This window comes from Kogia breviceps, chromosome 1 (assembly GCF_026419965.1).
Source record: "Kogia breviceps isolate mKogBre1 chromosome 1, mKogBre1 haplotype 1, whole genome shotgun sequence".
NCBI classification, from domain to species: Eukaryota; Metazoa; Chordata; class Mammalia; order Artiodactyla; family Physeteridae; genus Kogia; species Kogia breviceps.
Window position 1 is genome coordinate 156,602,953 of NC_081310.1, and position 11,786 is coordinate 156,614,738.

Below are 11,786 nucleotides of genomic sequence, written 5' to 3' on the forward strand. Positions count from 1 at the left end.
TCATATAGTATGTACTTGTTTGTGCCTGGCTTCTTTTGCCCAACATCATGTCCAAGGGATTCATAAGTGTTGCTACATGTAGCAATTGCCTGTTCTTTCTCATGGCTATATAATATTTCACTCTCTCTCTATGTACATATATATACACACACACTATATTTTATTTATCTATTCTACTGTTAATAGACACTTGGGTCATTTCCAGTTTTTGATTATTATAAATAATTCTATGAATATTCTTTTTTAAAAAAATAAATTTATTTCTGGCTGCGGTGGGTCTTTGTTACTGCACGCGGGCTTTCTCTAGTTGTGGTGAGTGGGGGCTACTCTTTGTTGCGGTGTGTGAGCTTCTCATCGCGGTAGCTTCTCTTGTTGCGGAGCACGAGCTCTAGGCACGCGAGCTTCAGGAGCTGTGGCACTCAGGCTCAGTAGTTGTGGCACGAGATTAGTTGCTCCGAGGCATGTGGGATCTGCCTGGACCAGGGCTCGAACCCATGTCCCCTTCATTGGCAGGCAGATTCTTAACCACTGCGCCACCAGGGAAGTCCTAGTGCTGGTTGTTTTTTTTTAATACCCCTTTTCTTCTAATGAATTGTCATGGCCTTTTTGTCATAAATCAAGTGTTCATGTATGTATAAGCCTATTTCTGAGTTCTCTGTTCTGTATCATTGGTCTGCTTGTCTATTCTGTGCCAATACTATATTGCGTTAACTATTAAAGTTTTATAATGAGTTTTTATGTATGGTAGTCTAAGTCCTCAAGTTTTGTTCTTCTCCAAAATTGCACTGTCTGTTTAGGTTCTTTGCATTTTCATATAAATTTTAGAATCAGTGTTAAATTTTTAAAACCTGTTAAATTTTTTATTGGAATTACATTGAATCTACAGGTCAGTTTGAGAAGAATCAGCACCTTAACAATACTGAAATCCCCAACTATTCACCTGACAACTCTCTATTCCTTTAAACTCCATCTGACCCTCGGGCCAACTTAGATGCTGCTCCTTCTGAACTTTCATTGTACTTTCTATATATTTAGGTATACTGATATTGTGTATAAACTTAGTAGACTGCAGAGTAAACTGATTAGATGTCTGTATCTTCCTTAACAGGTGATCCCTTTTTTTTTTTGGCCGCGCAACATGACTTGTGGGATCGTAGTTCCCTGACCAGAGATTGAACCCAGGCCTTCAGTGGTGAGAGCATGGAGTCCTAATCACTGGACCACCACAGAATTCCCCAAGAGGTGACCTCTTGGGCAACCAAGTCATCTTTGTATCCTAATGCTTAGTAAAATGCATAGTATATGGTAAGTGTTTAATATAAGGTTAAACACCTTATATTGAATGAATGCATGAATGAATGGATGGGTAGAATCCAAGTCACTTTACATCTCAGAGGTTGTCACTTTAATCTCTGCCATTGCCTTCACTCCTAATTCTGCAGTCTGACCAGTTCATCAAAGTAAGGAATGAAGTTGGAGACAGAGCAGGTGGACAGCTCAACCATTCAATGCCACAGCTAAAGACAGAACTCAAACTGTATACCCTACTGTCACTGAGTTAGTGAGACCATCTCCATATATGGACCTCATATTAAAAATGGGGTGATTCCCTGGCACGTTCCATGGCAGTTCTTAGCAATAAAGCTGCTTATCATTGATATGAGAATTATTTCTATTTGAATACCTCATAGGAATAGGAATGAAACATTCACTGTCCCCTTGCTGTAGTCCTATCACCACAATAAAAGAAAAAAAAGTACTAAGTCTTCCAATCTATGAACATGGTATATCCCTCCATTTATTTAGGTCTTCTTTTACTTTCTGAAGCACTAATTTAAAGTTTCAGAGTAAAGGCTTTGCACATATTTTATTGCATTTATTCTTAGGTATTTGATGCTTTTTGATGTTATTATAAATTATATTTTCAAATTTCATTTTCTAATTGTTGCTACTGTAGAAAAATATATTTTTGTATATTGTCCTGTATCTAGAAACTTTGCTAATTTTTTAAAATAAATTTATAAATTTATTTATTTATTTACTTATTTATGGCTGCCTTGGGTTTTCACTGCTGTGTGTGGGCTTTCTCTAGTTGTGTCGAGTGGGGACTACTCTTCGTTGCAGTATGCAGGCTTCTCATGGCAGTGGCTTCTCTTGTTGTGGAGCATGGGCTCTAGGCCCGCAGGCCTCAGTAGTTGTGGTGCATGGGCTCAGTAGTTGTGGTGCATGGGCTTAGTTGCTCTGCGGCATGTGGGATCTTCCCGGACCAGGAATCGAACCCGTGTCCCCTGCACTGACAGGCTGATTCTTAACCACCGTGCCACCAGGGAAGACCTCCCTTTTGGTGTTTTTTAAAATGCTTATTGAATTCACTGAAATACAAAAAGTACCTTAAGAAGCTAACTCCCCAGGGTGAAGCAAAGTCCATGTGAGTAGCTGGGCAGAAGACTTAGTAACACCCAGGCCTCCCAGGGATGGTTACACCATGCACATGTGAAGCCACTAGCAGGAATGCAGAAACCTCCCTTTTTACATGGATCTCTGAAAAGGAGACGATAACTTGCTTAGCAAATGGACTATTCTTCTAGAAGCACTAGGGTAGGGTAGTGGCCACATATCTTACTCTGCCTGTTCAGCTTTCATTCCCCTACTTTGGCGGCAAAGCCTGCTTTTCCTTTTGGAGGAACTCGCTCCATCATCCTCTTGGTTCTGATGAGGCTGACCTCACGCTGCCTGACTGATCAGAGCATTCTGTGGCCTTTCAGCACACGGATGGGGGCCTGAGGTGGTCACCTGATCCACAGCAGACCAATGGGAGGAAAATCTGGAATGCTTGGCAGAGCTACCAGAAGGGAATGCTGCTTTTTTGTGGGACTTACCAAGCTGGAACCATCAATGGCCATCTTGGAGGCTTTTTAGGGAGAGCCTGTCTGAGAATGAAGCTGACACCAAAGGAAGCAAAGCCAAGAGTTAGAAACACATGCTAATGGTGGTGTTTGAGGGCCTGGACCCAGCCAAGCCTGCTGCCAGAGCCACCCCTGGGCTTTTCAGCTACATGAGCCAAAAAATTCCCTGCTTTGCTTAAGCCACTTTGAGTTAGGTTGTTGTCAAATCCAGATTAAGTCACTAGGTGTGGGAATCTTTTTATTTCTCAAAAGTCACATTAGGAAAAAACAATTAAACTGGTGATACTGGGGGTCACCACAGAGAGTCCCAGGGTGCCTGTGGGACAGGGCTGGGCAGAAGATTTACTTTCTTCATATCTGTCCAGTTTTATGCCTTTAATTTTTTGACAATTAGAATGTATTTTCTGTTTATCTTTGTTTTTGTTTTTTGGCCACATTGCACGGGTTGCGGGATCTTAGTTCCCTGACCAGGGTTTGAACCCGGGACCCCAGCAGTGGAAGCATAGAGTCCTAACCACTGGACTGCCAGGGAATTCCCTGTATTTTCTGTTTAAAAAATTCAATTGTTTACATTCAAGCCATATAGCTTGTTGTTGAAAGAACAACAGTAATAGCTTACTCACTTAGCTAAACACATTTCCTTATTTCAAAGTTATATTATGCCATTTTAGAAAATTTGAAAATACCAAAATATTGTAAAGAAGAAGAATCAAAGCATCTGTAACCCTGCTATGGTTGGCATTTTAAGATATTCCTTTTTGGTCTTTAATTACTTTTGTTTTGTTGTTATTCAGTCTTATTTAATCCCTATAGCAACCCAATGAGATAAGAACCACAAGTGCCCCATTTTGCAGAGGATAAAACTGACCCTTAGAGAGGATAAGTGACTTGCTCACTTATTCAGAGCTACTAACTGGTGGATACATAACACACAGACACACACCTCACACACACATAATTTGGGGAAAAAATTGTCTCATACTATATAAGTAGTTTAGATTTTATGTTTTTCACTTAAAGTTATATTATAAATGTTCCACATGACATTGACTATTTCTTTAAAACATGATCGTTAATGGCTGCAAAATATTCTCTGGTATGGCTGAAGCATTATTACTTTTATCTCATCATAACCTCTGGCTATTACAACTGTTTCAATGTTTCTTTCTTATTCATTTTGTTGTGATAAACTCTCTAATATGTGAAAGCTAGCTTCTCTGGTTATCTGTTCAAGTTAATCCCCAGAAGCAGACTTACTGGGTCAAGGAACAGGAATTGTCTGCCACCCTGCTCTCCAGAAGGGCTGTTCCCAGGGACAGTCCCAGCAGCAGCTGTGAGCATGTCCGGGCCACCACATCCTCACTAGCACGAGTCACAATTTTACTCACCTGCCCACCGCCCCCCCCCATTTCCATGACATAACAAGTGTCCACATTTGCACTTACCCTTCTTGTGTAGAATGTGAAAGGTCTCGGATACCAACAGGACAGTAGGCTTCAGAATTTCCTATTACTTTTGTCTTTATCACCTGTAGTTTGGTCACAGGTCCTCACTCCAAGCCTCTCCTCTAAGTTGGAAATAGAAGACTCTCTCTTGATTAAGAAAATCCGAACATGATTAAACAAATGGAAGAAGTAGTTGGGAATATACAAGACCATGAAGAGATCAAGTTGCTAGCAAAGTATGCGCTCAGGAATAAACACCTCTAAATTAAATTCCATATAGAATCAAGATTTTAACATAGGGACTACCCTGGTGGTGCAGTAGATAAGACTCCACTCTCCCAATGCAGGGGGCCTGGGTTCGGTCCCTGGTCAGGGAACTAGATCCCACATGCATGCCGCAACTAAGAGTTCACATGCCACAACTAAGGAGCCCATGTGCTGCAACTAAGGAGCTGGTGAGCTGCAACTAAGGAGACTGCAAGCCGCAACTAAGGAGCCCGCCTGCCGCAACTAAGACCTGGTGCAACCAAATAAATAAATAAATATTTTTTAAAAAGATTTTAACATAAATGATGAAATCGAAAAAGTGCTAGAGGAAAACATGGATGAATTATTTCATAACCTAGGGAAGGCAAAGACCTTCAGGCATGACACTAACCTAGAAGCTGTTAGAGAAAAAAAAAAAAAATAAATTTGAGAACATAAAAAAATTAAAATGTCCACGTGGCAAAAACTCTGTAAACAAAGTCAAAAGACAATTAATATACATTATATATATATAATATATATATGCACTATTATAACTTATTTATAAACAAAAGTCTAATTTCATTAAAATATAAATAATTTTAATAATTTAATGACTAACAGACATAAAAGTAAATAAAGGATATGAACAAGCTGTTTGCATAAAAACAAAAACAAATGGTTAATAAACACAGTAAAAAGATGAGCCTCTTACTTATAATTCAATTAATTAATGCAAATTTAAACAATGAGCTACCAGATTGTCAAGATTGTCAATGAGATCCCAATGAGATATCAGATCGTCAAGATGAAAAAGATGGCTAGAATGTTGACAAGGAGGAAAGCTAACTGGAATGTTCATACACACTTAGCGACTATATAAATGGGCATAGTAATTTTGGAGGGTAATTTGTTCCCCTATGCTATGCAATACCATGAAGCTGTTAAAAAGAATGAGATGTCCGTATATGTAATACGAAAAGATGTCTAGGATATATTGCTAAGAGAAAAAAGCAAGCTACAGAATAGTATATATAACATGAATTTATTTGTTAGAAATAGAAAGGATATACACATAATTTGTGTTTAGAGGTTTATAGAAATATTTGGCAGGATACACAAGAAACTTCTACCTATTAGCTGTTACAGTTAACTGAGGGGGTTTAGGTGGGAGGAAAGGACAATGAGGGCTTTTACTTTTCACTTTTTCTGTACTATTTGAACTTTTTTTTTTTTTTTTTTCTTTTGTGGTACGCGGGCCTCACTGTTGGGGCCTCTCCCGTTGCGGAGCACAGGCTCCGGACGCGCAGGCCCAGCGGCCATGGCTCACGGGCCCAGCCGCTCCGCGGCATGTGGGATCCTCCCAGACTGGGGCACGAACCCGTGTTCCCTGCATCGGCAGGCGGACTCTCAACCACTGCGCCACCAGGGAAGCCCCTATTTGAACTATTTTTTACATCACACATATGTTTTGTTTAAAATATGTAAAACATGCATACTGGAATATTATTTCCCAAATTAAATCCTCAATGGCTTCCTTTTTCCTGTAGAATCAAGTACGACCCTCCTAGCTAACTCCACCATTACTCTTCACCGTGTCCCCTATGCACCATGCTGCTTTACACCTCTGTGATTTTGCTATGCTGATCGCTTGTCTCCCGTTCCCTGTACCCCCATCATCTGCCTGGAAACTCCTCCTCATCCTTTAAGACCCACCCAAGCACTTCCTCCTCTAGGGAGTCTTTCCAGATTTCGCATAATAAAATACTCACTTCCTTGTGATACATTACACATCCCTTTATTTTAGCTCTTATAATTTCCTATTAAACTTTATATTTGTGTCTGTCAGCTTTATTACACACGGGTACCTCATATCTAAGCTTAGTTCATGTTTAGAGACTGAAAAGATGAACACACCACTTGGAGTGTCTCTATTCCAAGACTCTTAAGTCTTTACTTGCTGTTCTCTCCCTGCCTTTTCGTCATGGTTCCCTAAAAGTGATACCTGGTCAGTGACCATCAGTACTATCTCTGCTGAAGAAAGCTTAATGTATATGCAAAGCGCACACACACACACACACACACACACACACACACACACACACACATATATACACACACACAGAAGTTCATATATTTTAATTACAGTGTGATTCCATCCTGTGCCCATAAATTCATGAAGCCCCCCATCCAGGGCTGACACCTTGGTCTAAGCAGGCCCTCTCTCAGTTGTGGTACATTAAGGACCCTCTTTTAGCCTGGGAGCACACCCAGCCAGGGCTGTTGATGAGTCATAGGTATGTCTTTGCTGTTCTCAGGCAGGAGTATGGGTGAGAAAGGCAAGAGTGTGTGAACCCCTCCCTTTAGGAACCCAAGTGCTCTCTTGGATTCAGGGAGGACAATGAGTGGGGGAGGGCCCCCTCAGAAGAGATGCCTCAGCTCTCCAACTTTACCAAGGGACATTTCAAGAAACACCACAGGAATATGTTTTGTTATTTGCTCTATGACAGTATTTGAGTTTGCTCTCTGTGATGTCACATGTTGCAACCATTAGCATTTTTTTAATCTTAAGCAATAGAAATAGACAAACGTGAGCCTGAAAGGAGTCCACTGGTAGGCTATGATGTGGCATGCAGGTGGACCGTCAGGCCTTGGAGAGGACACCGTGGGTATAGTTCTGGAGATCCCGGCAGCAGGAGCCAGCAGACAGCCTTCCGAGGTGTGTATCAGACATCTCTCTGCCTGGCTCACATCCTCTCGGGCTCCCTTCTACTGCCACTGTGGTCTTCTCTGCAAGGATTTTGACCCAATTTGCACTGACAGTGCTTCATCTCTAAATGAGATGCACCAAAGCCTCTCACTTCCTGCCCCAAGCTTCTCTCAGGCTGCCACTGTGGTGCCTGTGGGAACTTGCTGGGCACGCACTGAGGGGCCACCCAGGGATGCAGGGGTGAACATCTTTACCCAGTAGGGTCAGGAGTCAATGGACACAGGTGTCTCCCTTTACCCCCCTTGCAGGCTGTTCTGAGACTCACATTCCACTCCTCAGAAGGTTCCAGTGGACTGGAGCATCCAATGTGATAACCTTTGGGTTAGATATCTCTTCCCAATTCCTCTCTCCTGCTCCTTGGAATCACTTCCCAAGTATACTTCCTGCACAAAAGCCCTGATCAGGCTCTAAGTTCAGAGGAGCCCAGACTATGACAAAACCTCATATTGGGGGATGGATAATTGATGATTTTGCTTGAGACAGGTCAAGGTTCAGATTCCAAAGAAAGCATTTAATTGTCCAGGCTTAGATCATGGTCCATTCTTTGGTCAGAATGATGGCAGCCCCCCCCCCACAAGACTCTATCCAATGGTGGAGGGATAGTTTCCCAAAGCCAATCAAGATGGTGATCAGAAGAAAGGTGAGAGATGACCTTTAGTAAGCTTGCCTACACTACTAGTATCTTGAGGCACCATGTACATACCATGTCTAAACTGAGCTCTTAACAAAGCTTGGAAACACCCACACAAACCTTCTTCTGGCATTGCCTTCTCAGTACGTGGTATCACCATCCTCCCAGATGCCCAAGCCTGAGCCCTGGGAGGTTGCCTCATCTCCTCTCTTGTCCACCACAGCCAGTTCATCAACCAGCCTGGTACCCAACTGTGCCTCCTTACTGTGTCTTGACTTTCTCCTGCTCTCCAACTATCTCACTGCCATTGCCCAATCATCTCTTCCCATCTGCATAAGTCTTCTAACTGATCTCCCTACCCTAACACTCTTTTTCTCTCTCTCTCTCTCTCTTTCTATCTCTCTCCCTCCTGCAAATTGTTCTTACCTATTAGAGTGATTTTCCTATGATACAGATTTGAACACATCACTTCACTGCTAAAAACTCTTGGCCAGCTCCCCACTGCCCTCAGGATGAAGTCTTGGAAACCTCATGGCACAATCTTGTCATGACCTGGCCCTACTGGCCTCTCCTTTGTCAGCCCTTGCCATTACCTCCTTCCCATACAGCTTCCCCTGCAGCCACACTGAACTACAAGCCATTCTCTCTCATCTAGTCCTGGTGCCTAGAATGCTCTTTTGCCATAGTGAGGATTCTTTCAGCTGCAAGTAACAGAACACCTTGACTCATACTGGCTTAAACAATCAGGAAATGCCTCTCTCACTTGGCATGGAGGCAAGATGGGTCCTAGGCACTATACAATTAGCAGCTCAAAAATGTGGAGGAGTCAGCTCTTTCAGCCTCATTTCTCTGCCACCCTTGGGAGTAGATTCATTCTAAAATAGAATCCTCTCCAGGTTGGAAGAAGATGGCAGTAGATTCATACTTCACTCCTAGACATGACAACATCGACAGGAAGAAGGAGACCATGCCGAGTGTCTCTTTATTAAGCAGTTGGAAACTCTTCTTAGGAGCCCCCTCTTAGCAGACTCCCCCTCACCTCACATTGTTCAGGATTGGAAACATGCCCATTTCTAAACCAATCACCAGCAACAGAAATGAGGTTATAATTGGTGGAAGAGACAGGGGTGGGGGTCAACCTCCATGACTACACCACCTCCCCACTTAATGTGTCTGGCCAATTTATTTCAAAACTCAACTCAAGTGTTATCTCCTCTGGAAAGTCAGCAAATAGAAACATTCTTCCTCTTATGTGTCTGTCACCATCACCACCACCACTGCTATCATCCTCACCCTCAGACTGTAAGCTCTTTCACAGCAAGAAGCAAGTTCTTATGTACTCTGTATCCCCAGTGCCTAGCTCAGGGCTGGCATAGGAAAACCTCAATTAATTTGTTGAATATTTCTGTAATTTAAAAAACTCTATTCTTTTTTTCTTTTTTTTGGCCATACTATCCGGATTGCGGGATCTTAGTTCCCCGACCAGGGATTGAACCCAGGCCCACGGCAGTGACAGCACAGAGTCCTAACCACTGGACCACCAGGTAGCTCCCCAAAACTCTATTCTTTAAATGAAAACGTATTTTACCATATATTCTCTCTACAACCAAATTTTTCCATTTAACAATACATTATAAAAATCTTTCCATCATATTATATTGTATTTTTAAATAGCTACATAGTATTTCATAGTATTGACACACTGTACCACAAATTATTTAACCAACCCCTGTAAGTCTTTGGTTATTTAGATTGCTTCCAGTTTTTCTGCATTAGAAACAATGTTGCGGTAAACTTCCTTTCACATAAATCTTAGCCACTAAGATAAATCCCATAGTTCCCTATGATAAATCCCCACAAGTGGTGTGTGGTCTAAAAAAACAAATGGTTGCAAATTCTTTGATACTCCTCCTATCAAGTTCTCCAACTTGAAATCTGGGAGAACTTGTGCATCTTTAACCACTAGAATACAGCAAAAGTGATGCTGTTTGACTTCTGAGGCCAGGTCATAAAGATTCATGCAGCTGGGCTTCCCTGGTGGTGCGGTGGGTGCGGTGGTTAAGAATCCACTGGCCAATGCAGGGGACACGGGTTAGAGCCCTGGTCGGGGAAGATCCCACATGCCACAGAGCAACTAAGCCCGTGTGCCACAACTACTGAGCCTGCGCTCTATAGCCTGCATGCCACAACTACTGAGCCCACGCGCCTAGAGCCCATACTCTGCGACAAGAGAAGCCACTGCAATGAGAAGCCCATGCACTGCAATGAAGAGTAGCCCCTGCTCACGGCAACTAGAGAAAGCCCGCGCGCAGCACAAGTCCGCGCAACAACGAAGACCCAAGGCAGCCAAAAAAAAAAAAAGATTCACGCAGCTTCCACCTCGGAATTTTGGAAAGCACTCTCTCAAGACTCTCGTTTGAAACCCAGGTGACATACGGTGAAATGCCCAAGTCACACAGAGAGGCCACAACAATCCTAGCCAAACCTAACTTTTGAGTCATTCTAGCCTAGGCACCAGATGTGTGAGAGAAGAAGCCTCTGGAATATTCTAGCCCCAGTTGTTGGAGTCTTGCTAGCTGAGTCCCCAGACACCATGGAACAGAGGATGGCCATCCTTACTGTGCCCTGCCCAAGGTCCACAGAATCCCTGAATATGATAAAACAGATGTTGTTTGTACCACTAAGTTTAAGGTTGTTGGTTATATTATAGTACCCAGAAAACTGGAAATTCCTCTTCTAAAGAGCATACACATTTTAAAACTTTTGATTCTTTATTAAATACTTAATAAAATTTTACAACTCAATGGAAGAACACTTTTGCTTCCTTTGAGAAAGTGCCTCCATGACACAGGGGGGCATATGTATATCTGGGTTGATATCTTGAGCGACTACACCAACATGTTTTTGATTGGGTTCTCTGGAAACTGACTGACCCTGACTTTGAGAGTTGTAGCTCAAGGTTTATTGGAAAGTGCTCTTGGAAGATATGCCTGTAAGGGAGGTAGGAAGGCAGGATTGGTCACAGGTATAAACTGACTTGCAATGTGGCTGTAATCGAGGCCTCAGCTGATCCTACAGAGAGCCCTGGAGCTGGGATGGCCCTTCAGAGGTGTCCCAAATTGAAGCGAGGTAGCTGGGCACGGCAGCTCCACATTAGCCACCCCTGGGAGGGGGCAGACCATTGGGTGAGGACCCCTGCAGCAATATTCCAAACAGCTTAGGATGGGTGGGTCAGCCTTAAAGAAGAGATCTAGGTGGGGACCAGAGTGTCCACTACAGAGTGTCCCCTTGCACTGTCCTGACCCATTTGCTTCCGTGAAGTTTGACCCATTTGGGAATCACTTCTCCAAGATTCCAGTTGGGTTTGTTTCCTGGGAAACTTGAAAGAGAAGGGTTAGTAGGGTGAACTACAACACCAGCTGTGGAAGTTGATCTCAAGACTACAACTGATACTAGCGATCACTGTTCTACCACCTGATCTGGATTCTCCTCACCTGCTAATATCTCTTCTGGTCTAGGCAACTTTCCTGGTGGAGACCCAGACCCTCAACCATAAAGGGTCTGAACCCCACCTTACCACACTCTGCCTGGCTTGTTCCTGTACCATGAAAGCCAGGCATGTGGCACACAGGACGCCCCTGTGGGTCACCTGAGCATGACACACATTCTCCTCTGTTCCTACTGTTTAGCCATACCTCCTCCTGATGACCAGGGTCAATCACCTCTGCCAGGATGGGGCTTCCTCTCCTTGCTGATGATCTTTAGGTCAAGGAGTTCAAAATAATCGG